This window comes from Venturia canescens, chromosome 5 (genome assembly GCF_019457755.1).
Source record: "Venturia canescens isolate UGA chromosome 5, ASM1945775v1, whole genome shotgun sequence".
NCBI lineage: Eukaryota > Metazoa > Arthropoda > Insecta > Hymenoptera > Ichneumonidae > Venturia > Venturia canescens.
The window spans coordinates 2,225,557-2,252,271 of NC_057425.1; the positions used below are offsets into that span (position 1 = coordinate 2,225,557).

At 42.0% G+C, this 26,715-nt stretch overlaps 1 protein-coding gene across 8 annotated transcripts in view; it reads right to left on the minus strand.

Moving 5' to 3' along the window:
• Positions 1-26,443, minus strand: part of LOC122410892 (serotriflin-like) — a 63,559-nt gene extending 37,116 nt beyond the window's left edge. For 3 of the 8 annotated variants that reach the window (XM_043419359.1, XM_043419361.1, XM_043419355.1), the window contains exon 1: positions 19,976-21,003. The gene's annotated coding sequence lies outside the window, so the exon portion shown is untranslated. Of the gene's footprint in view, positions 1-6,342; positions 6,361-6,746; positions 6,842-19,975; positions 21,004-26,425 lie in introns of those variants that run through there. The other 5 variants (XM_043419362.1, XM_043419360.1, XM_043419358.1 and 2 more) reach the window with 4 other exon arrangements.
• Between the last annotated feature and the right edge of the window lie 272 nt (positions 26,444-26,715).

Below are 26,715 nucleotides of genomic sequence, written 5' to 3' on the forward strand. Positions count from 1 at the left end.
GTGAATATTTCAAGACGAATATTTTTGATGGTAGAAGGCAACGGCGGGTCGAGACTACGTGAAAGAAGTTTGTTTACCTCGACGAGTCTTGGGAGATGAGAAAAAGTAGTGGAGCCAGCGGAAATAAAAATATTAAAAGAAGAAAGGAACACAAGTTTCATGCCCTGTCGAGTACAAGGGGGTACCAACACGCGCGCGCAACCCGCTTCATGTCGAGGTTCAATATTTCAGCATTTCTACCCAGGAGTCGAGATCACACGGTACTTTTGTTATGCAAAGGACGTGATTGATAAAGGGAAACTACAGACGCATTTTTCAGGATTCCCAATTCCACACGAAGGAAAAAAAGGAGAGAAGCCTTTGAAATAAACTTTCATCCGCATGCGACTTTTCTGCTACTAGAATTTAGATGTTCTCTAGAAGATAATCCGAGCTATCGAATAACTGAAAAATCGAGGAACGAGCTTTCGCATTTTCGCCTCCTTTTTCAGGACACAAAGCGCCCTGTTTCCGCGGATTTTCATTAGAGAGAAAATACTGTAGAGAATACGCATCGCACTGTATACGGAGCGGGATGATATAAGAGCGTAAGTAATTGAGATAACGGATATTTATCTTTGGAAGCTGTAGGAAGTTCGCACTCGGCTCAACCCTCCGAAAACTCGTGAAATATACACATAAACAGGGCCGAATCTCCATCGTGAAAAGATTCGATAAGATCTGTCCGTAAGGTAAGCAGAAGATTCCCTTTGAAGATAACTCTGAAGAGAAATATCCAGACTTTATTCCACTGTGGTTCCCAAAGACAATTTGATAAAAGTTTTCCTCCTTCTTATCGCGATGGACATACTGCCAGGCTCGCACCCGCCATAGACCGCGCAAATAAAGACCAACTTTGAAAAATATTGCCATAGATTTTCAAGTTTACGATTATATTTTGTTGCCTCAGCTACGGATCCGGTATCAACTTTTCTTACCTTCTCCAATCGACTTGGAAACGAAACGATAAATACAAATTTATTACTTATTGGAAGTGTGTCTCGATCCTACGATCGCAGAGAAACAAAGTGAAACAGTAACTTTGCACATTGCATTTTCCAGAATAACATTTTTAATCCTTAATCTTGAAATATAATTATACTTTTCCTCACATCGTTCGATAAATATCAATCGTATAATAACGATTGAAATACACCAACTTTTAAGGCTTTCCTTGCCCCTTTCCAACACGCGATCATTCGCTCTAGATAAACATTCGTTACGCACTAAGACCGTTGACAAAAGAGCCAAGATCTAAGGTATGGTGGGACAAAGACAATGGACATGTTGAAAAAAAGCAAACGACCTGACTCTCCGGGTGTTCGATGCATTTAAAGTAGAATTTGTCGGGATGGAATTGAGATCGAAGTGAAGCGAAGAAAAAGTGGAATAATAACTCTTTGTGCATCTTGGGCGCACTATTATAGATAAACGTATTAGCTTCGCGGAAGCGGTACTTCTTTAGTTGCGAAAAAAACTTTTACTTTGAATGCAAGGGAGCTCAGAGAGGTACGTATATACGCGTGTGTTTAAGGTTAGTAAAAATGAAAGTCTCGAAAAGTTTGGAATCCCGTCGTCGCGGTGTAATAAAAACCGTCCTTCCCTGTGGACCAGCTCCTGAATACAAATTAACATCTCGATGTAAATTCTGCGACGATATTATTAAAATGAGTGGGGAAAAAGCGCGAAAGGCACTCCGGGACGGTGCGTTTTTTTCACGCTTTTCTCCCGTCGCGTCGCATCAACCCAACTTTTTTTCATTTACTATCCGCGTCTAATCATCGCAAGGGCGGAGGCAAGATCGTGCTTTTTTCTCCGATACGTACGATAATTTTTAATGTTTTTCTTCGCTACTTCGTGCTCCCATTTTCAAAGGAAATGACTCGAGTCCTTCGGCACGGCAAAAGCTGGAAGTCTGAATCAATAATTGGACTGAGAGAAACTGAGAAAAACTATTGCCATTTTCTGCTCGAAACAACTTTGTCGAGTCCACGGTTGATATTCTCAGTACGAAATCAGAGCGAATTTTTCGAAAGATGAACAACCTTCCGAGTTATTTAACGAGATGGCAAACAACGTCGCGAACACTCGCGTCTCCGTGCAATAAGTTTTCTCAATTATCTTAACCTCCTTAAAAACACTTTACACTCGAAAATTCAACTTCTGCGTCGAGTGCTCCAACGGCGAGTATCCACAGATCGAAAGTGGATTCGCTTCGGAACGCTGGTCCACTGCATTCGTCGCTCGAATCTATCTGACGTCATATATATTTATAAACATGTGGTTATCCGACAGAAGAAGAGTCTGACACGTTTAACGTCACAACAAAGCGCGAGAGAACACGAGACGGAAGTTGCAAGTTTCCTGGCACCCTGGATCCTACAATTTCCGTTATGGATGATGTTGAGGATTATATCAAGATGGCTTTCAAAGAGCACTCTCTCTGTCAGGTCCATGTACGCCAAACAACGGACAGTTTTGGCTGACTTAGTGGCGCAATATTGTTGGAGTGTTAGCTGTTACCTTTGGAAAACACAATCTTCTCTGTGGTGCGCACTCCAACTATGCTAATAACTTACTCCCAGCTTCTGGTAATTAAACAATTCAGTGACAAAAACTTTGCACTATCAGCGGGGCGAAGAAAATTTCATCAACAATGAGCCTCGCCTTTGACACAATTCACGTACCTCGTGTACGATGCTTAATAATGAATCTCATTATCGAGGATCCAATATACTTGGGCAGAACGAAATTTGTACGTGAAAGTAGGACGGAAAAATTTCGCGGTGTCTGGAGTATTGACACACACGTCGGAAAAGCTTTGAATTTCTCTGTAATATCCAATGTCCAATTTGGTTGAATAACGTCCATAATTGATACGGTTAAAAACAATTATTTGTAAGTGCAATAATGATTTTTGTCTCCCACGTAAAATGGAAAAATGATTAGAAATGTATGAATCGTATTCTTGTACCAATTACGGGATCCAAGTCGAGATCCACGGCAGTCCTGGCTCTTTGAAGTGTGAAAATTTCATGGATTTTTTGTATTGTGGAACGAGGATTTGTGCATGACGACGGCTTCTCTACGTCTGTGTGTTTCGGTTGGAAAACCGCGAGTCACTGATTCTTAATGGGTTGTGAGTTATCGGAAATCCAACTGAAAAAACGGCGCGATAAGCTTTGCGGAAAAGATGGAAATACGAAATTGCTATTTAAAGGGAGCTAAAAATGTAAATGTTCTCGAAGATAAATGAAAAAAGTTAGCCAACTTCCGTATCTGCCTTAATCACGAAATGATTATCAAGTCCATCGGGCGAGGATGTTGAGCCGGATGGAAAAAATTAATTCAAGAATAACTTCGAAAAGCCACTTGAAAAATTGCCGAATCCTCCCGAACTCGCTTCCGACATAATAAGTTATGAATATTAATTATTTACGATAAAGTCGTGGAAGATTCACGCTGCACGCTGATAAACTACAGAAGTAATGCAGCAAAAGGAGGAGCTGGAATCTCTCGAGTGGTTTTCAAGAAAATTCATTCCCGCGGAACCAGCTCAGAGTTGTTTTCATAAATCGATTAACAAGAAACGTGAAAAAGTCGCTTCGAAGACGCTTCCGAGTAAAAATCTTCTCATTAATTTTATCCGAAACACTGAATTATAAAGACGAACAAATTTTAAGCCATTTCGTAGACATTTTCGAGAATTCGTCGCCTCATAAAAGGTTTACGGTTGGATCGAGGGAGCCGTAACTGAAATATTGTCGCGGCGTGTATCGAAAGCCACGTCTCGAGTAGATCGATCGCTGTGCCATCTTAACATCGGAGCAGTGTTTTCCGGGATGGCTTAAAAATGATGAAAAAAGGGGATCGAGTTGATGGTTGGGATGCGTTAATAATAGAAAAGCGAGGTTTTCCTCGTCGGAGGTTGACGAGGTGAGCGAAAAGCATAAAGAAACTGGAGAAAGTTATATGTTGCCTGGGCGCGTATTCCGGCTGGCATGTAGAATATGCGCCGACAGTTCTGGCCAGCGATTGAATAAAGTTTCTCCGTGCCAAAATTCCCATGAATATAAACTTCGTGGAAAAACAGTGAGGAGAAATCCATCGAGGATTGGGTAGGAAGGTCATAAGTATAAAATTCTTGGTAGGAAATAAAAGAGAGTGCATCACGAGGAACGAGATACGTTTTCCTGAAGAAAAAGCCAAGAGGAAGCATGCAGCGGGTGCCGGGGGAGCGAGAGCTGAGAGAGAAAAAGATATCGAAGCGGAAGGAAGGAGAGGTTGAAGAGGAGCGCGTTACAATTTCATTTCCCCATGAGGATAGCCCACGGTTCGAAGGATAGTCGATGCGGGAGGCTGCAGCAGAGAGATGGCTTCGATACGGCAAGAATCAGGGCGCAATTCGCTCGGATAGCCGTGAACACAGGAGAGAAAAGAAGGGCACAAAGGCGGGCAAAGCGGCGAGAGACGGAGAGAAAAAACGGATGGGGAATAGCGCCGAGTTACTTTTGTCCATATGGGATCAGGCAGTAGATAATGCTATATCGTCCACGGGAAAAAGCGGGGATGGGCCGCCCCGAGGATGTTGCTCCGCTCGTGGCAATCGCCGAATCCAACGCTCCGAGAGCGAGGCAGCTTACACGAAACGGAACGAGGGATATGTACTCTGTGCGCAACGAAAGCGAGACACGTTTCTGGATAACGAACCGACGGCCCAGAATTTAATTCCAGCTGGCGAAGATCGGACGCTCAAGCCGACGAGCCTCTGAGCCATGGAAGGAAGCCTTTCCTAGCTATTCGTCTCTTACCAGCAGCTATACACTGCAGATTGCAATATATATAGACCTGTGCCAAACGAACGTAGAGATGCTGCTGCTGCTGCTGCTTTTGCGAAAAGCTTTTCCTCAGACTTTCTACCAAAGCTTTTGCTTTACTACCGATGCTTCGAGAGCGTTAAATTTCTCGATCTACCCTCGTTACAAACGTAACATACTTTTTGAACGTCTGAAATGGTACACCATCGGCAGCCAGTTCTTAATAACTAAGAGAAATCAAGCTCCTGTGGGAAAATCCGACGAAGTACGCGTTGAGAAACAGCTCTACGAGATCATGAAAAAAGAGATGGAATTTTTTTTATCCTCGCTTTGGGAATTGCGTTGAAAAGAGTCTAGCGAAAATCCAAAATTGACCAGTAAGTTTGATTAGAAAAACTCGCTTCAGAGCGATGGCAACGCAAACATTGTAAAACCGAATTGAAATCACTAAATAATATTCTCCCCTTTCTCGGAGATTAAACCAGGAAATCATGCTTCTTCTCCAAATCCGCTCCGACTCGCTTCCTCGTTTTTCTCCGAACGTTTCCACCCTGCCAAGCCACGTTCCTCGTTTTTAAGGTCCATTGTCTAGTTCGGATTGAACGTGACAGGCCACGTCTCGGTGCTGGCTACGAAAAACGTGCGTTCCAAAGAGTTTTGTAGAAGGCACTTGAAGACAATGAACATTAACGTCAAGACGTACGATTCGCTAGTTCCGCCTTTCTCAAAGAAATGAGACATTCATTGTTCTCCGAATATAAGCTCCCGGAAACGGGGGCTCCGTACATCGAAAATTCCCCACGTCAGAAGCGTCGACAACCGCGCGGTAATATCGTTCTGTCGACCTATCGATTTTGCTTATATCTTCGAAAGACTTTTCCATTTTGTTAAATCTCATTTTGAAATATGCCACGAAAACTCTCGCAGAAACGCCATGAATCGTGATGGAATGATCCGAAAAAACAGGGAAATTCAACGCCCCAGTAAATTTCGGATCTGAAAAAAATTCGTTCAACCTTCCTATTCATTGGACTGAGTTTTCGATTTTTTGCGGCTCCGATCCACACTTCCCTGTCCTCGAATATTCTCCGAAGCCATTATTACGTTTCGCTCTTAATCACTAAAAAAAAACGATCCCCTTTATTTGTGTAGTGCGAGAGCGCCGGGTCGAACGATTCTAATGCCACGAAATATCACTCGGGCCAGGGATGGGCTTGCCAGTAGAGAAGAAGTGGATCCGAGTATATAGAATTTGTTTTATACACTGGAAAAAAACGTAGACAGACGAGAGAAAGCGAGAAACAAAACGCTGTGGTAGGGCCGTTTGCGAGCCGACGGTTGTGGCAGGTCGGAGGATTCTCGACCGCACCGGATTTCAGGGGTTTGGACTCGCGCCAAGATCCCTGAATTGCCGTAAAAATACTGTACATCACGCTCTAATTTTTCTATGGATTTATACATACATAAAGAATCCGAGCCAATGTACCTGTGACAGGATCGCGATGCCAATCCCCATCTCCTATTCACCTCGGCGAGTCTACTCTCCAGCAAAAAATATGAATAAACATTTATCGAGCCACTCGCCCACTCGCAAGATGTCCGCATCCGAAAAATCTTGTTTGAATTAAGAAAAATTGAGACGTCAACGAAACGACAGATTTTACTGAACCGGGATCAAAATCTCGGTCCGAATGGAGCAATCCGGAAAGTGCGAGCGCAAAATCGATAGCGTATTCGACGCCGAACGGAAGAGTGATTGACATGAAAAGCAGAAAAATCAGAAATTCGGTGAATATCAACGACGAAGAAAGCAGCGTTCGCGCAACGGCTTTCCGGAGCTCCGGAAACATCGACAAAGAGTTATTCTCAACGTACGAATGGTGGACTTACGTATTCTCAAATTCAACTCGATCCTCCGTACGAAGTTTTGAATTGTGACGACACCGTCTCATCGCTCTGACGCCACTGGCTCAACTCGAGCGAAGTGCTTCGTTTATCGGAGTTGCAGGCTCGGATTTAATTGGCGCCACAGTTTTCTTTTCCATCGGAGTAATAATGATTCGGGATCAAATATTTCTTATCGTCGTGATCGACGTCATTACACGAGACTCGAGTGCAAAGGAGCTGAATAAGCGACGCGTAGTTCTCCTTTCATAAAATCCGATGAAACTCAATTCGAGACCACTCGACTCTTCAACCTGCTACTCGAGGGATATTAATCGAGAGCTCTTGTCAGTAATCGGACCAAGAGCTTGTAAGATAAGTCTGTGCTCTATTAGTTATACTTGACGAGCCATTTTCACTCGTCATACATGATAAATTTTCATTAATAGGGTTAATGAAGTTTCACGATAATTGAAAGCGCCTGATTTATCGAGTGTTCTTGCTGGCACTCCGTTTTTTCCATCTCGATCGGCGTCCGCGTCCGTGTGCGCGCACGAGACACACAGCATAACAAAATAATTGTACTATAAACGCCTCCGCTTCTCTCTGTGTGTCACGATCATCGGGGAGTGACATTTTCCACTTCGGAGATTCGTATAAATTGGAACAGTCACTTCAGAGGATCAAAGTTCGTTACGAAGCGATTTCACCAACGCCTTCCTCACATTTTCAATTAAACTCATTCATTCGCTCAAGGTCTGTCGCGGCAAATTGTTTCAGATCTCGAGGAGAAGAGACAATTGCATTTTTTCACTCGCTCCCGACTCTTTCTTGTGGAACAAACAAATCAAAGCTTCGATGAATCGCAGCCAGATTTTATATTCCAGGGACTCGCAACTGACGACGTATCGATGCCTGGTACAAAGCACTAGAAAGACAAGGAGCCTGAATTCAAAATTTTTTCTAATAAACAAATTTTTTCTAATTAAAAAATGGAAAAAAAATCGCGACGGAATGAAATTTTTTCGTAACGAAACAGTTCTCGATTTCACCATCGTTAATTGCTCATAAATTACCCAAAGTGGCGATTGAGCTTCGCGTTTCCACTTGGTGATCCACTTGGTTCGTTTGCCTCAGTTGAACGATAAATTGCGATTTTTTTTTGATTTTTCAGTCGCCATAATTGTCGGCCATTTCTTCTGATCAACTCGGAAAAAAATCTGCATTATAGCTCTGTTTTCAAACCCCTAGAGTTTGAAGTTGAAACCCCTTGAACGAAGAACAATTGACTCGTTTAATGTCGTCGAGATCACTATTTTCCTCTTTCTTTGTACGTTTGCCCTGGTAGAATGACAGTTCTTGTAATATTCTCGTGTATTCTGTCTGTTCCCGTTGTCGGGGAGGTCTCGTCGTCAGGGATTCGACGATGGGAAGACCTAATTAGCGGAACCGCGGAGGGAGGCACATCCTTCCTTCTTTTCATCGTTATCTCTCCTGAGGGCACTTTTCCCCAAAGGTGTCGCATGTCATTTACATTTTGCATCGTTGAGCAAAAATCTCCGAGACTCGCGTCTTTTTTCCTCTGTTTCTCTCTTCCGGCTTCATTTGCAAGTTTTTACTTTTCTTCGGCTTCCCATCACTCTTGTCGATTGCATTTCATTTGAAAATCATTGAGAAACTTTTGTTCAATTTGTTTTCATTTAATGAAACTCATTTCGTATGCGGGCGTCAGTTCAATCAGGCGGATTTCATTTGAATAACTCAGTGCAAAAACGTGCAACATAATTTTGTGCTGTTTTATTCTCGAGGCATTTCAAATCGCCTCACAGAAATACCAGGTCAACATCGACCGTAAGAGTCGAGAGCGTTTTCTAACAATCCTGCGATTTTGGCAATGGAATATCGAAGTGTAAATAGTGCCAGACACGGAGTCATATGTGCCAGATTTTCCAGTATCCTCCGAGCAGGTTTGATGCTTCCGAAACCTACTTTCGCAGTTGAAATCGACGAAGAAACCCATTTACAACCCTCCAGCGAACAACTGTACCAAAAACAGAAAAAAAAGATCCTCTCGGAACAATCGTCGTGAAAAACTCCACTCTACGAAGCAAAAACTTTCCACGAAGCACTGCCGCATGGTAACAACTCGTCGAGGATACAACCTCAGGGAAAAACTCAAGAAAATAGTAACGCAGTTTCGAGCAACAACTATCAAGAATTACCTAAGTGTTTCAGATTCATTGGAGATTTCTAACGATTTTCTAACTGCTTAACAATGGAATGAGTTTAGGAACAATTACCCGAAAATACTGTACGTTAAACTACTTCAAAAAAATCAAATTAAATTTACGAATTACTGAAAAATTTACGATATAGAAATGGGGAAAACGACCTCAAATTTTAGTATTTTCGATTGACCGTCCGTTTTCATGGAAATAAAATCTTTATTGCATAATCGTTGAAATTTAATTTTTCTTAACGAAAGTAACTTTAGCTCCCTAAAGAACCAAAATTCGGGTTTGTTCCTCGTTTCTATCGCTCAGTTGATGAGAATTTCCATATTTTTTTCGTTATTTTATTCTTTTACTTCGCTATACTCTGACAAAACGATATCTTTCGCGATGACACGACAGTCACTCTCGTCTGAAATTTTTCAAGTGCCTGAAGATTCGTTTATAGGACCCTTAATAAGTATTGCAACAAGTTGAATATGCGGAAAACTTGGCCTCCAATATTCGGGGAGACGGAGATGCTTTTAAGCTTGTGAAAACAGAGTAAATCGAATGAGTGAGCCTCTCATTGGATTTTAACAGGAAAATGTATCGAGACTCACCCGTAGGGGAGCGAGTGTTACAATGAATTTGAGATTTTCAGCGTACTCGACGAGTGGACTAGATCGAGTGCATGGAACACGTATATGACCCCGTCTGAGGGAGCAGCAGCGTCCCTTATTACTTTTATTCGATGATTCAATAGAATTTAATTACATCACGGATCTGCATGGGAGTTTCTTTCGCCAACTTTTCCATCGACAATTTACAGCATCAAAGAGAGATCCTGCAATTGAACTCTCGCTCTATATAATTTTCCGCGTTTTCGTTCTACTGCACTTTTCTCGCATATATAGACGTCTGCAGCTTTTTGCACCTGGTTTCTGCCCTCCCCGTGCCTCCCTTGTTCGTGGATTCATGCAGCTGTCACGAGTCAGCGGACGGATCTAAAGCTCTCTTTTTTTCCGATTCACTCCTGCTCGGTATTGCAAGCTTGTGAAAAGAAATATTAAAAACGAAGAGAAGGAGAGAAACGTGTAGAATGGTTTGTTACTTGCGCGGATACGCTGCAAAGTATTACGAGAAGCGACGACACCGAAAAAGGCTCGGGGATCGCAAACAAAATGTCTTCTTTAGTGCCGTACGCGACGGGGCATTTCTGTACGGTTTTGTTTCGAAAATTCCTCTCACGAAATGTGCACGCGTCTGTTTCGGCCTCGCGTTTTTCATGGAAATACATTTTTCTCATTTTCCTTTCTCCTCCGACGATTTTTATCCCTCTAAACGAGAACATCCTGCTGGCTCATTGCATCCTTAAAGATTTAACACAGCATAACACATCCGGGATCGCTGAAACTTTGACAGGACGACAAGCTTTTCTAACGCAGTGAAATATAGTGCAGCGAATCAAAAAGCAGCCGGTTTAATCCCAACAGCGTACAGGACTTTCGAGATAAAATATGATTTATTAAAAATTTCCGAGACTCCGCACGATCCGCTATAAAAACTAGCCAACCAAATTCCCTAGCAGGAGAGAATTCTTTTCAAGAAACAAAGTGTCGCGAGTAAAAGTGTATTGAGAAATAATTGACCGAGCGTGGAAGCGCGCACGCAGAAGGTGAAAGGTCTTTCGAAAAAACTGCTGCGTGCAAAGAGCAGTGGAAAACGCTTTTTTCTGGGTTGCGTTTTTTTTTAAATAGACAAAGAATATTTCCATCGTGTACCCACGCCGATCGTGGTATGATTTTGTCTCGTGAGCGATGCAGGCTATTCGATCGAGACGCGGTAGAACACTTTGCGTCAGATATGTCCGCAGAAGCAACGAGAAGAGAGAGGGCAAGGCTGAACGAGGGTGAAAAAGGGTGACGATTCTCCGGTCTTGTCAAGGCTCGATGCGGAGGCACACGGTGAAAAAGGCACGAGTTTCAACGACAGGTTAAGACTCACGAGGGAGTACATAATGTGCAAAAGAGGGTGAAATGTATGAATGAATAAAAAAAAAAAAAAAAAACAACGAAGAAAAAAACACGCTCGCATATAAAAAAGTGTCGAGGGAAAAAGGGGTGAGGGTGCGAAATGGCTTTAAATAAGACAGCCCTGCTTTTACAGCACTCTGTACGAACGTCAAGAACATTCCAAAGTCACACTGTATAAATACATATATAAAATAGGTGGGCACAACGAGTCGCAGCGAGACCATAAAGTGACAAATTTACGATGCTCCAATGACGCTCTCTCCCTTCGACGTCATTCACTCGCATGCACTTTTTCCTCCTACCGTTTGTCGCTATTTTTTTTTCTTTACAGATAGTAGACTCCAATTCTTTCTTATCTTTTCATGCACCTGCATCCATACAGGATCAAAGTGCACCGAGTTTCATGCCCGAATATCATCCTGCATTCGCTATCGTCCCCCCCGCGACGTTGTTACACTTTTGACTCTCTTGGAGCCGTAAAAAAATACAACCCTGCTCATTTGAATTCCGATGCATGCGGAATTGAAACTCGGAAAATATTTTCACGGGATGTAATGATCTCCGATGATCAGGCTTCCAGCGAGGCGGAAGAGGGCGGAAAAGCAACCGATAATCGTGTCGCAGTCTTGCTAAAATGGTGCTTTCCTTCTGGTTCTGCTACAAACCCTCACGGCACTGATACGAACATTATAGATTTTTATACTTCGAAGATGGAATTCTTTGATTTTTTCTCGATAACTCGTACCCATTTTCAGTTGGTGTTGAACTAATTTTCTGTTGCGTTGGTGTCACTGCTATAGCGCGCTAACGCAGAATAAATAATTTGCCTCGTGAAATCCTTTTGCTGTGATTCTACACTTTCGTTGGAGATTAAGAAATACATGTGCACTGTTAAAGTAGGAAACTGTGTCCGAAATTAAAACAAACGTCTAAAACAGAAAAGTGTACCGAACAGCAAAATGAAAACTCTCTTGAAAACATCTTTCTGTATTCCACGATGTTAGTACAATTTTCCTGATCAAATATCTTTTCAGCTTTACAAACTGAAAGTAAACTCGTGCGTCGTACCTTATTTCAACGCAGCCCTCACAAAATTCAACACTGAGAAGAGCCAGAAACGCGTGAGCAAAATTTCAATGAAAATACTGAAACTGTTGAAAAACGATTGAAATCGAAAAATCACTTCGGCAAGCAACGATCTGAGTAACAACACGATCTTGAACGAACGCTCATTCCAAGTTCCCGTGATTTGAAAATGCGGGGAAGTCCATTTTGGAAAAGGAACTTTAGAGTTTTCTGCAACTTTTCATTCAACTAAATCCACGTTCTCCTAAACTGAGGGAAATTTGTGCGGGTCCCATAAGACTCGGATGGAATGGAGAGACGATTAATTACACTCGCAATCCGATTCCCAAGGTGATTAATGATTGCGCTTCTCTTCCGTTAGGCGTTACTGGAGACCGGTCAAGCGAGCTTCCGGTCCCCAATGACCGGTTATGTGCATATACGTTGAATACATATGCAAACGGAGTGAGAATCTTATCCGATCGAAATGGTAAATGAGAGGGAACTGGTCCGCCCGCGAGAACCCATTCCGACCGATACGTCGATAAATTCCGCTGTGAAATCGGATCTATAATGTAAAAGACACGGCTCCATTTGCAAAGATTACGAACTTTCAAAGGACCTGAGCAGGATGAGCCTGAACCTTTCAACGGTACGTTAAGAGTTGATTTTTCTTCCGTTCGCGTTGACAATATTGCAAAACATGTCTCAGAACGAATATTATAAATAAACGCGCTTCCCGTAACACGAAATAATGTTTTGCTTGTGTATCGAATCACGTTACGAGCGTGACGTGACTCTGTTTTTATATGCGCGTTGCATCCTCAAGATAAGGAATACATTTTGAGCTTCGCTTATGCTCGCGGAGCTGCTACAAGCTACGATAAAAAACCGGAAAACATGTAAAAATATGAGCGACTTTCTTGCAGGCATTTTGATTTTATAACTCTGACATTGCATATCTCGCAGTTTAGTGATGTTTTTTCAAAAGCTTCGCATGTTCCATCGAAAAATGATCTGGTAAATCCTTCGATCTGGGATAATCGTTCGCAGATTTAATTTCGAAAATCAGTAACTGTCGTTTTCGATTAATCGTTCCATCGAACGTCTGGAAAATAATACGCGGGAAAGTAATGAAAAAAAATTCTTTGACTCAACGAATTGTGGGGGTCGAAATGAAACCCGTTGACTTGACAAAAATTCGACTGATTCAGCCCACTCAATGTCTGCTGACTCAAGCGCGTTGCTCTCACTACGCTGAAAAATTCGGTTGGATCAACAAGAGTTTTGTTCGGTTGCAAAATGACGTTCCGTTTCCCTCGATTCATAGTCGAAAGAGGAATTCTGTTCGATCAGTTTTCAATCATCGATCATTTCGAAGAGCCGTTGATGTCCAGGATTTTTTTCGGTGAACTACATTTTTTCTATACTAAATAGTTCGATGAGGAAGAATTTAGTTCATCAGCTTGTTCGATACAAAATTAAGGATCTCATCTGAGGCTTACGGAAAGATCAGAGATGTGGGTCGTGGCTATAAATAATTCTTTACCGTACGGAGTATTTATGCGCACGAGTCCGGGATCGACGTAAACAAGCAGGGTTGTCCGTTGTTCGTTGATGAAGTAATTGGGGTGGATGTAATTGGATAAAAAATTGATGACTTAAAAGCCAGCAGTTCGATCGGTCGAGTCAACTGTCGATACGAAGTCGAAAAGCTGGAAAAATTAATTGAAGGAAATTCGCGGAGATGAGGGCAGCCTCGTGAGGTGAAAAAGGAATGGACGAGCGACGAGGATTTGCCGGAGCCAAAATTATGAGCTTCGAGCACAGCGTCGAAAATAGGGTGGTAACATTTTCGAAGAAGTCAAGAAAGGAAGCCACAAAGTTTTCCAAATGCGTATAGATATAAAGAGGAACATGATAACTTAGGCAAACGGAAAGGGCGGAGAGAGAACGGCTTGGCGGTCTTTCGACACGAAACCGCACTTTGCAGCATCTCCGAACGCTTCGCCGCTGGAAGTCCTGCTTTATTTCTTTTAAATCGCAAAGAGTATCGCGTCTCTGCAGTGGCAATGGAAGCGGAACGCTGCGAGCGTTAAAATATAGCGAATTCGGATTTTGGCGCATGCATATCTGCTTGAGAAAATAGCGTGAAAAAAGAGTCTCAGGGAGCTTACGAACTTAAAGTCGACTCGGTACTCGGGCTACGTAGAGCACTGAAACTGCTCGAAATTTTTCGAAAATCCTGCTCAGCGGTTCCAGAGACCGAATGAATGGAGCAAAATTTCAGTGTAACTTTTCCCTTTGCATTGAGGATTTTTGGGCACTGAAATCATGTTTCGCCAAACGAATCGGTGAACGCGCGTCAGAAAAACAGAGGAGAGAATCCTCTTCCGCCGTTGAAGACGCATCGTCGAAGCGCAAAGTGCAAAATTGATAAGAACGAAACCCCAGAATGGGAGCACTTTGCACGGGCTTAGCTTGTATTCATTCGAAATGAGGGTAATCCAAGGAAAGTGAGCAATAACTCGTGGCAGTGGATCGGCGATGGGCTCCGTTACCAGGGCGCGAGAGCATTTAGCCCTCTCCCGTGTGCATATGCCTAAAGTTGCACATATGGAGACACATGGAAGAGGAGGAGGTTAAAATTTTACGGATACTCGCTGATAAAGGAAATGGACCAAGGACTGACTATCGCCATTATCAGCAGCCTGTGGCGCCTCGTGGTAATCGAGAAATGTTTAACGCGCTTGCAAAAGTGTTCGTCTTGTCTCGTATATGAGCCGGCGTGGAAGTTCAACGGTTATTTTTATCGCGCTGATAATCCGAGCGATTATCCATCGCTACACCAGCATCAATAGCGAATTCGAAATAAATCGACGCTTGAAATTTGGACGAAATTGCTAGAAAATTAACGCTTTTCTTAGGAACAAGCAGCGGCTCAATCGTCTGTGCCTTTTCAACACTCTGGTCACAGAGCACGTGAAAAAATTGTTGTTAAACAATAACCGCAGGAGTCTTGAAAACGTACACAGTCGTTACACGCCCCATTAATTTTGACTTTCTATTCCATCCGCGCTATTATTGTTTCGACTTTTTAACTCGAGCCGCATTTCGCTGGGTCTCTCTTTCTCGTAAATTTTCTAACGTATAGACATATTAATCTGACGCTGGTACGCCTATAGCAGTTACGTCGTTACGGCGACAACGTTTATGTTTGCATTTACGGTTACGAGTGAGAAAGGCAGGCAAACAAGTTCGCCTGATGAGCGTGGGCACCGAGCCACACACCGGAGCATTTCGATGTTCCACATGCCCCTCGTGTAATGGGCTTGCACATTCGGCTTCTCCGCTTTACCACACACCAAGGCGAACACTTTGCCCGATGTTTCTCTCAATTCGCAGCTCTCTCCTACCGCATCAGCCCCGCACCCGCAACTAAAGCCTCTTCTTATATGTTTTATCAAACGGATTCATAAAATTTACTTTACACTTATTTATTTTGTCGAACGAAGTCATTTTTTTACTTTTTATCCGCGTACCCTTGTTGTTTATTTATTTATTATTATTTTTGTTGACAACGTTCATGGGGCTTGCCTCGTGAAGGTCATTTTTTCATCACTCAAATGTGCTCCGCAAAATCTTCCGACTCGTGAAATTGCATCTTGAATTCCCATATTTTTGCTTTTACAAAATGTCATTTTGTCAATGGAAAGTTGGAATTTATGGAACTCTGAATTGAGGATCTCAGTTAACGAATCTGTAAATTTTCATTGGTAAATTTGATATTTCTGTCACGGCTTAATCAAGTTTGTTTAATGAGAAAATTTCATTCATTTGAAACGCGGATTCCATTTTTGCTCTGGTTTTAATTAAAATTGAAAATTTATTTTCGAGTCTCCACTGAAAAGGGAGAGGAGAGGGAAGGTTCCCTCGAATTCGGGGTTACTCGAACAGCTCCATTCGCAAAAGTATTTCATTCTTTGACCTGCAGTCTCGTAAAGAATGAAGGAATTGAAGGATTTTCAAGAGCGGCTATTCTCCTTGGCTCATATCGATTCTTTCGTAAAAACACCGCGAACACCACCTGGAGCAACGGCAGCATCAGCATTCCGACCACGTTTGAGCTTCGATGCAGCGCTACATCCTATCGAAAGTCGTTTCAATAATCCTGTCATGTTGCTGTTTTATTTCCTGTTTCTCTCATCCCCTGCCCCGCCAGCACGCTGTAAAATCCTCTCTTATATTTCCCAACTTTTTATGAAATCTCTCGAGAACACAGCATTTTACGCGTGTGCTGCCAGTAAAAAGGCCTAAAGCCATTTTTTACGATTCATTCACGAAAAAAGAAATAATATTCCAACATTTGATGGTTTTCGAGCAAACATGCGGACGAAATAGAGCCAAAAACCCGCACATTTTTTTCCAACCGAAATCTTTTGACGATGCAATTATTCGAATGAAAATTCATCCATCGATATTTCATCTCCGCGTTTTATTCCGCGATCGAGTCTTCTAACGACGTTATCAATTAATAATCACGTAATTTAAGCCTGACGATGACGTTTGTATTGAGCTTCAAAGGACTATTTCGCAAATTACATCCGAAGGAAAATCGATCATTCGGAGCTCGTTTGCCTCATTTCATGGCTCAACAAATGCAGAAAGCGAATAGACAGTCGCTCGAAAGCACTGGATAGATTGCAGTTCATATACACCTCGTGAAAGTCTTGAGAGGAAGCTGCCTCTACCTTTTCCCAGTGGTAGTTCAAGACTCGTGGTGCATCCCTCGAAAACTTGTGATGGCATAACTTACACGTTTGTTAAGTTTTCTCGTTACTTATGCCGCCCCGTGGACGACAATTGTGTCTTTTCGTTTGCTGTAACACTCCAAAACGTCTGCTCTGTGCTTATCGCAAAAGTCGACCAAATTATTTAGTTTATCGATTCTCGATGAGTCGTCATCTGCGCATGAAAATGGGGACTCGGAGACAGCGATCGTCGGTCCGATCAATGATGCAAAATTTCTTACTATCGCGTTGAATGTCAACGATATTTATTGAATTTTCAAAACTTTCATAGTCGCTTCGACGTTCCTAGGTAATTAACAATTATTCTTGGAATTCGGAAACATTCTATAAATATATGTGAAAAGCGATAAACACGACAGAAATGATTTCCCGTTAATTATTGATTGACGAAGCGACTTTGTATCGACCTCAATTGTTTCAATTGGTTTGCTAAAGTAGTTTATGCGCGAAAATATTTTCTTAAGAAAGTCTTGAAATTTCGGTTTGGGAAAAAATTCGAGACGATTGTCTTATAAGTAATAAAGATAAATTGCGTTAAAGATTGAACTAAATTGGTAATGAGCACTCGTGTGACCTCACGTTTGCTTATTTCAGCATTTTCTTTCTTCTTGGCTTGGCTCATTCCTGTCATACTTTTTTCTTGATCCATTTACCGTTGTGTTTTCCCTTTGTGCTTTCTAGTGCGATCTTTTACATAAAAAGCTGTAGTATTTTCGAGAGGGACGAATGAAATTTGGGGTTCGGTCAGTGATGGATCCCCGCGGTTAATTAATGGCTTGTTATTTCATTCGCCATGAGATAAGTTGAAAAAATTTATTTACAATTTCGAATTAACAACTCTGACATTAATTTAAAGTGATTATATCTTTAATCAGGGAATAAAAATCGATCGAATTTAAACACCCATAAAATATGATCCTTCGGGCATGATCTACCTTAATACTTTATATGCAATCAGGGTAGCCTACATTTATTATCCCGAAGTAGAAGAATAAAATATAAAAGCCATTTTTCTATGGACGTACCATGGATCGTGTTTTCATCCAATTTGGCTCTTCATAATTCAATCAAATTCGACTTTTATGCGAAGGTTGAACACCTATGAAAATTTTCGTCGAAGAGCTGCGTTCAATGTCAGATTGGATTAAGGTAGCTGCGAGTTAATCGATTTAGAACCTTCGATATAAATAACATCGACTACTGTAATACAAGCAGGTGATCGACGATTGGATCACCCACAATAATAGGTCAACACTTAACATGATTCATTACATGCATCCGACTCATTAATTAACGAATTAGCGATGTAATCACGGTTCAGCCTCTACCAAATTGAGTGAACTAATTAAAATGTTATGAAGCTAATTTGTCTTTATTTGGCTATTCGAGTTACCAATTTCGGGGATAAATCTCGTTTCCAAAGTTTCCAATACAATCTCCAGATCCAATTATTCTCCTAGCTGATATTCCCTACACTATTCAAACAAATAATAACGACGAAGCGTTTGAAAGCCTCGCTATTACAGAATCCATCGAGTAACAGCGAGTGTCGTTGAAAAGTCGTTCTTTGATCTGTTTTTTTTTTTTTTTTTTTTCATTTCGCAGCCTCTGCCCGTAACAGCTCTTCATCTACCAATGATGCGAATAAACAATTGAAATGAAATGATTGATTTTTATGTCTCTAGTCTCGTCGGTTGTACAAATGAATGATCGTTCACCTTATTGCTTGTTTTTACGATCACAGCCTCGTGCTAATGATTTTATCCAGCTCGAGCACTTTATTTTTATCTTAATTCTCGTTGAATGTTTCCGTCAAGTTTCAAGTGTGTGTCGAACAAGAGAAAATAGTTTGAAAAAATGATGAAAAGGGATTTGATTAATCAATAAGCGAGCGTCGAGCTCGACGAACCAATGCGCCCATATTACAGTTTTATTTTTAAGTGTTTCGTTGGTGCGGTCGGGAAACTGATTTTTATGACGTATCGAAACAGAGCGTCGTATAAATATGTTTGAACGTATAAACTCATGAGTGTAGCCTTGAGTAAGAAAAAGGGGAGAATTAGTGAGCTCCGAGGGAGAACGTTCTAATTTATTTGTGATAACGAAGCCTTCGATAATTAATACGAACGAATGAACACGTCGAGCTTTTTCTCGCGATCGGAGCTCGGAATATTTCAGTCTCGCAGTGTCCGCGAGTTGGGATGAAATATCGAGGGAATAATTCGTTACTGATGTGAATAATAATAATTTGATTATAAAAATATAAAAAGCACCTTCGCCACTGGAATTTGCGCTGAGAAATCTCTTTATTCACGAGTTCTCAATGAAGATTTTTTATTCGACTGCTCCTGCTCAATTTTCTCGAAGAGGATAAAAAGCTTCGGGAAGTTCGAAGCCACCGCTGGAATGCGGTCTGCAGCACTCTTCTTCTTCACCAAGAAAAACATCGCTTTATTCGAAGTTTCTCAAGAATTTCTGCAAAGCAAACAATTTTCAATCGGCGAACTATGCCAAATCATTTCTCTTTCAGGTTCCATCGAACTTATTAATCGCCTACGAAAGGATCAAGTTTTTCCTTCGAATGAGCCTTTTCGTTACAGCAGCCCTCGAGGGCAATTTTCTTTCCTCCTCCTGTTTTTTCAAGTTCCTCATTTTATAGAGTTCGAGGTCGGGGAATGAGGAAATCCGAATCAAAGATTCTATTGACCGAGAAGTCGAATCGAGTCAATTCCAGAATGTTTGATCGAGTGACCAAACCTACCGAAAATACTTGGTCCATTCGTCAAAGACCCTCGCGACCGTCAGGCTTTTTCTAAATGGAAAATCTGATCGGCGGTACGACCGTCAAATGAGGAGACAAAAGTAGAAATAGGTCGAGAAGGCGTTCAGGAAAATCGAGGGTTTCGTTGCGTCTCTCAAGAAACTTTATTAGTTAGGGGCCCTCGAATAATTCCGATGGAAAAGTTGTTTCAAGCTCAATTCGTGCATGACATTTGTCAAAAATGAAGGACGAGAATCCTGCGCGCTCGGAATATTCTCGCATGAGAATCTCGCAATTTTCTCTCCGTTTTTTTATTCGTTCGAAAACAATTAAAGCGTTTTATCGTACTTACGTAGACTCCAGACCGGTTTGGATAAAAGCCTGCAGTTCGAATGTTCACGATTAACGGAAGCGTTCAAAATCATGTTTCGTGTGAAAGAGCCACCGACTATGATCGATCATTCGTTCAATAAACCTCTGATTAGAGAAGATCTGAATTGAGTTGGCACAGAAAGAGTGAAATTGAACGAAAATAATGCAGCGAAAATCGGAGCTGGCGTTATCGAATTCGCAGTGTCCACGAGCCTTAAAAATTCAATGTGATTTTTCCCGCCTTTATAGAATTCGTGGGAAAAGAGGCTTCGGTCTCGAGAGTCTCCTGACGACTTTGACGTCCTCGTGGCTCGTTCGCGTTCACCATCCACATTCACAAAATCACATGCACCTACACACACGCGCGAAGCGAAGCATAAAAGTCTCCGAAACTTTGGTCCACCCGAGGACAAACACTCTGCAAAGTATGTCTATACACGAGCTCACTGTCCTCGTCCTTTCTTCTCGCGACTTTATCCCGGACACTATCCACTCGACCTGACTCTTTCCACTTGCTTCCTCAAACTGTCACTCGTGTGTATAAGAAACGGGAACAAATTCCAGGGAGTGTGTGTTTTTTCTGTCGAATGCACAAGTCATTTCTCGAGGAGCTTCCGAATCTTCGAGGCTCGGAGTTTCCGCCTCGGACAACTCCCGAGGGCGCTGATTTTTCAAACGAACTTGAGCAAATAACACTTGTCACTTATTTTCATTGGATTTCGGTGATTGAAAATCGCTCGATCCGTTTGAGCGGATGCTTTTAGTTTCGATAGTGAATAATTTCGATAGTAAATAACTTTAGCCGAAGCTGATCGAACTACTTTCGTGATAGTCTCTCCCGCCGAGATATTATCGGCATCATTCGAAAGTCCAATGCGACCGGACACTGCGGGTGCTTTTTCTCTTCTGATGAGGAGAGAACGCGCGGGTTGCCGGCACGTTACGAACTGTGTGTGTGTGTGTGTGTTGAACAGGAGAACCGCAGCACCGCGCAACTCTCACGACGCTCGAGCTTCTCCAGCGAGTGGCGCAAAAGCTCTCCTCCGCGTCTCGGATCTGCAAGAACGCGATCCCAGTCTCCCTTCTTCCTTCCTCTTCCCCCGCGTCCTCCTCCTTTTTTCTCCCGTGTACAAAGCTCCTTAACCATTAGAATTATAGATACGTGTACTTGCAGCAGCGTGTATCTTCGCTCGGCTATGCTTTCGCCTTGCTCAACAATCCCTTAAGCTTTCAATTCGTTTCGCTCGCCGCCCCGTGACGATCGAAATCTGTCACGCAGCTCGAGTGCGCGCGTCAAAAACAAAAATCCCGTCGGGAATTGTCAGGAAAACGTTCGTCCACAAATCCGAGGGGGCAAAAGCAGCGATGAATTATGCGCGAGTGATTTGCTCTGCATCGCGATCATTGTTTCAATGGCTTGTCATCTTTGGAAGGCACGTGATCAATGGACGCCGCGCCAGCCGAGTCACGGGGCTCCGGCGATTGTCGTGACCGATGAAATTTCACCGGGGGCTACGATCCGCACGCATATGGTCGAGTGAAAAAAAAAAAAAAAAAAACAGAAAAAACATTCCATCCGAGTAACCACACCTTATTTATGTCCGCGGAGCCGGAGGAACTTGGCGTGCATATCTGATCTGCCACGCGATAGCAGTTTCACCCTCTTATTTGACGTGCCGAATCTACGCGCTGAGCTAAAACCCACAATGCTTAATTGCCGAAAAAAAAAACAACAACATTTTAATGGTAAAATCAATTTTCGCGGTGTTCCATATCCGCATTAAAACGACGCAACGGGCAGCTCCGGTTTTAGAATCGTGGAAAAAAGTGTGAGGCAGCGAAGTTTTTGAAATTTTCGCTCTCCGTATACATAGGCAGTGAGCAATCGTGGAACTGGTGGAAAGAGGAACGAAAAAACACGCAAAGAACGTTTTCTTTTGGAATTTACTCGCTGTTTGCGTATACCGGGAAGATAATCGAGAGGACGGAAAATCCAGACAGGATTTGAGAGTGCTTATACAAAGAGAGTAGTTAATATTGTTCTCGAAGAGGGAGTCAGCACGCTTGGGGAGAACGGGAAAACAAATTTTTTCGTTTCAAGAGCCAAGGAGTACGCGGACGAGAACACACGGAGGGCCACAAAGAAAAGATGTTTCCTTCTGAAAAATCGACGACTGCTTTGAGAGCTCGTGGGCAAAAGTAGTTTAATCGAATGATGTGAATTTTAAAAAATTCTTTTTATACCAGCTGAAAAATAGAGAGCTTTCGGTGACTATGTATCGAGCGTGATAAATTTGATTCGGCGAGCCTGAAAGCAGCGTCGTAGTGAAGTGTTTTTCGACGAAGAACAAAGGGTTTGGTGGAAATGAGGAGAGAGACGGAGAGGCACAAAAAGCTCGAGTAGCTTATACACAAGGGACGAAGAAAATTTTTCGAGACTTTCCACACGCGATGTACATGGCCAAGTACCTCCATTAATAAGATGAAAGGAAACAACTCCGCCCCTCGCATCCCCGCACTTTTCCTCATCCACATCATCGTCGCACTGTACCGGAGCTTTTTTCTTCCCTCAGACTTCCACTGCATTACGACAATGTACAACTTCTTCTAAATAATTCAACAGAAGCTCGTATCACTCTGCTTCTCTCGTACGATCCCCCAAATATTTCTTTCGTTACGAGCTATTTCGGCGGACATTTCGTGCAGCTGTTTTCATGCACGACGCGAAAGCTGTCGATTTTGTTCGCCACGATTCGCTCGCGTCGCACCGAGCGTTTTGGTGAATTAACGGAAATTCGTTGATTCGCGGATTGAATATGGAACGAGGACCATTGACTCGAGGCAGCGAATTAAACAAATTTTGAGTCAACGAATTTCATTTCATGCTCCACTGTTCGTGGAAACATCGATTATTTGGTGAACCAAATAATTCCTTTTCTCTGCGTACACCGCGAATCGACAAAAGAACCGGATCCAAATCCCGGATGGGAAACAACAAAAGACGCAGTTCTGAAAAGGCGCGGGAGACTCTGCCTGGGACTGGGAGCGTCGATAACGAAAAAATAGTATTCGGGCTATCGGGGTAAGTTCCTTCTTCGACTCCTGCACAATCCAGCATCGACCAACTATTTATTCGGATTATAAATCTTCAGCAAAGTCCGGTATCGAAAATTTGTCGTGCATTTTGTTTTCTCCATTTTTTTCACGAAATCCGCTCGAGTCTCGATCGGAAGACGAATAGAGTAAAATAGGAAGATGCACAGCTGCATAGGTCAGCGTATAATATTTGATGCCCGGGGGGCTTCTGTGCCAATGAATCACTCGATCGATTTTGCGGTATCGACGATAAACCTCCAAACTTCTCGAGTTCTCGGGGTACACAAAATCCTGCATCTTTTTGTCCATACTCACTCGAGCGGAAACTCCGGCTATGCAAACCCTTTTTCATTCCCTTTTTCCGCACACTCTCCCGTCTCGCCTTCGGACGCGATCCAATACTCGAATCCTGTTTGGATTTACCATTTTTTTCGCATTGTCTTTGCGAGGTTTTTTTTAGCTGTTCGATCTAATTCAACTTTACTTTCGATCTATGCACAAAGAACTCGCTCAAATGTTGCATATTTTCAAAAGTGTACTCAGACAACCCACAGCCAAATAATATTCGCAATTTCCTTGGCAAAATTGCAGCTTATCGTCCTATTGGGGGAATGACTGTTTTGATGAAACTTTAACAAAGTCCGAGGCTCAGCGGAGTAAGCCGATTGCGAAATATATTCGTGATATTATATCGGCACGGTTTGGGGCTCTTCTGTACAGATGATAAGTCAATCGAATCCGATTAAATGATAATAATTAGAGGGGAGACCGAAACAAAACAAAGCGCCCTGGAAAAAACTGTAAATTTCAAAGGTTTGAAAAGCTCCTTCTATTTTTAACTCCCAAAGACCGAGGAAGGAAAATGTTTTTGGATTTTCAGAAAATAATGAAAGAAAAAATTCTTCGGCACCCTTCGAAAATTTGTTAAAGTATTTTCCCTCGCTGCAGTTCCGATACGATGCGTTTCAAAGTATAAAAATAATTTAAAAAAAAAACTAACAATTGCAGAAAATATTTCAAGAAATTTTGAAAAAATTACGTTCTTTTGGTTTTTCGATCAATTTGAAAAATTGAGAAAATGAAAAAATATTTACCACACATTCTTCAAGTACACCGTTCCGCCCGGTTTCCCCTGTACGAAACAGATGCAAAATGCACAAAGAGAATATTCCTCGGTTGCTACTTCGCGGTTGGGGTCGATTCATTGAAAATCCCCAAACTTTGCGACTATAAATAACGAATACATTGAGCTCGGATCCCTGGCAGGGATACTGTTATCGAAAATATTGTAAACTCTCTTAAATTATCGATAATTTAATATCGCCCGGGCCCAAGGGAACTAAAAGTGGGTTCGAAAGAGATAATTAGTCGAACGTGCGCACAAACGTGTATATAGATCGACAATTAATAATTTATCTACAACGAATATTTCAATATGAGGTTCTCAAATATGGTGTGCGGAGTCGGAAATTCGACGATGCGAAAGCAATTGCAGTTAGTCTGTTTCAATAACGCTGCTCAATTGTTAAATCACGACAACTTTGCACCAAACGCATTAATTTTGCTTGCACATCCAAAGATTTTCTCCGGGCATTGTAGATGTAGGTCAATGAGTGCTCCGATGATGCATTACTACAAATAGTATACTTCAACTCGAATAGTGCGAATAATACTTGGAATTAGAGCTTCTAGCTCGATGTTCTCCTTTTGAGGTCTCGATGCATTCGAACTTGTTTCGAGTTCTCGGAAAATCAGCGATTATGCCAAATATCGATGGAGGTATTGATCGGTTTTGGTAACTGCTCGCTTTTAGTGAAAAATACAAATGATTTAGGCTTCGAATAAATAATTGATCCGACCATTTTCGCGCTGATTTTTATCTTTAAAAAACATTTCGTTGAGAGCTTCAGACGTCGGATTAATCTTTTAGAATGTTATAATAATTTCACGTTTCGCGAGTAACGATGATTTCGGTATAAAATGAAAAGCGGAATGATAAATATTGTATTGTTCCATTAAGGCACTTCGGTATGCTGATCGAAATGAATTTGATGGAGCGAAACGTTTTGGGCGAGGGAAATTCGTTCCGTCGAAATCCAACGATAATTTCAGGAGTCGAGATCCTCGAATAAACGTAATCGATGATTCGTGACTGAGAAAAAGATCGCGGGAGCCCACGAAACCACAAAATTTCGAGAAATTGTCAAACCGTCGAAGTAAGCAGATGAAATGGTTTTTTAATGGGATGAGATGAAAAAATGGAAGCGAAAAGAGCCACCGCGTAAACCGGAGTGCGGATGAAAAAGCATGACACCAAATCCCCATTAAGCCGGGCTCGCGTAATTAGACGGAAATGAAGGAAAAAAGATGAATCGACACGAGGGAGCGGGGATCCGCGAAAATTCTGGGGCTAGAGTAGTAAAAACGCTTTTCGCTTCAACGCGACTAGCCGCTACGTGGTGAATAAATATTTTACGTCGAGGGCCTCGAGAGTGTTCTCGTGAGCGAAAATACCATGAAGAAAAATAAAGGAAATGTGGTAAAACTGTTATGCAAACCACCGTGCTCCGCTGCATCCGTTTTTTCATCCTCCAATGTAATGTATTTATGCGTTACAATATATTTTCATTTCCTTCGATAACAGAGTTTTCTGAATTATTTAAGAATATGCCCGATAATTCCTGTTCGCTCTGCTCACATCCGGTTCCGACCTAACACTTCGTTTTCTTCCGTATTGAAAAATTGCAATCAATCGCAATTGACCTAAATATTTTTTTCGATCCAATCGAATTTAGGGGAGACGAAAATCTTACCTTAATCTCTGCTTCAAAAATGATTTAAATTTTCGTTTTTTTTCACCGCTTACGAATTCGACTGTTTCATCAAAAAAGCTTTTTATTAGCAGCAACCGGAGGGAAAAATTTCACAATTTTTTTTCACCCCATCTCACCTACATTATTTAAATAAGCGTATTAATGCGGGTGCACCTGCGACCAGCGAGTGCCCCGCATATTGAAATTCAAATTCATACGAAATTCATTAAAGTGACGAGCGATTTTTAATTCCCTAAACGAGATCACGAGATCTGTACCATTGAAAGTATTGTGCGATTCGCGTTGAGTGAGAATTTATTAATGGTAATCGATTACACGAATTATTATGAATAAATAAATATAATTCCAGTGAATAATCGCATAGGCAGGCCACAGTGAAACATGGAGTGACAAATTAAATATTCAAAGCTGCATAAATTCATCGCATTCCGAAATATGGAACCAGGATGCATCAGCGAGGTAAATGAATCAACAAATTTTAGTGTGTTCGATGTTCTTACTGTCAGAACAATGATTTAGTTGAATCACAAGATTCGTGGAGACTCGTGGATAACGGCTCGTTGCTCCGAGTTTTTCGTTGCTCACGTTTTTCGCGACCACTTCCGAAGCTTCGTTAATCCAGGTGAAAAAATAAGAGTAGAAAAGCAATAAAATAACGAGTATTTTCGTGGTCGTGACGGGCGTCTCGGACGACGTTAGGTTCGTTACCGGCGAACGAGTCTAGAATACTGTCGCTCGAGTCTCGCGCTTCTATTTTCATACAATTTTCGTCCTCGGGATCCTTCGTCCG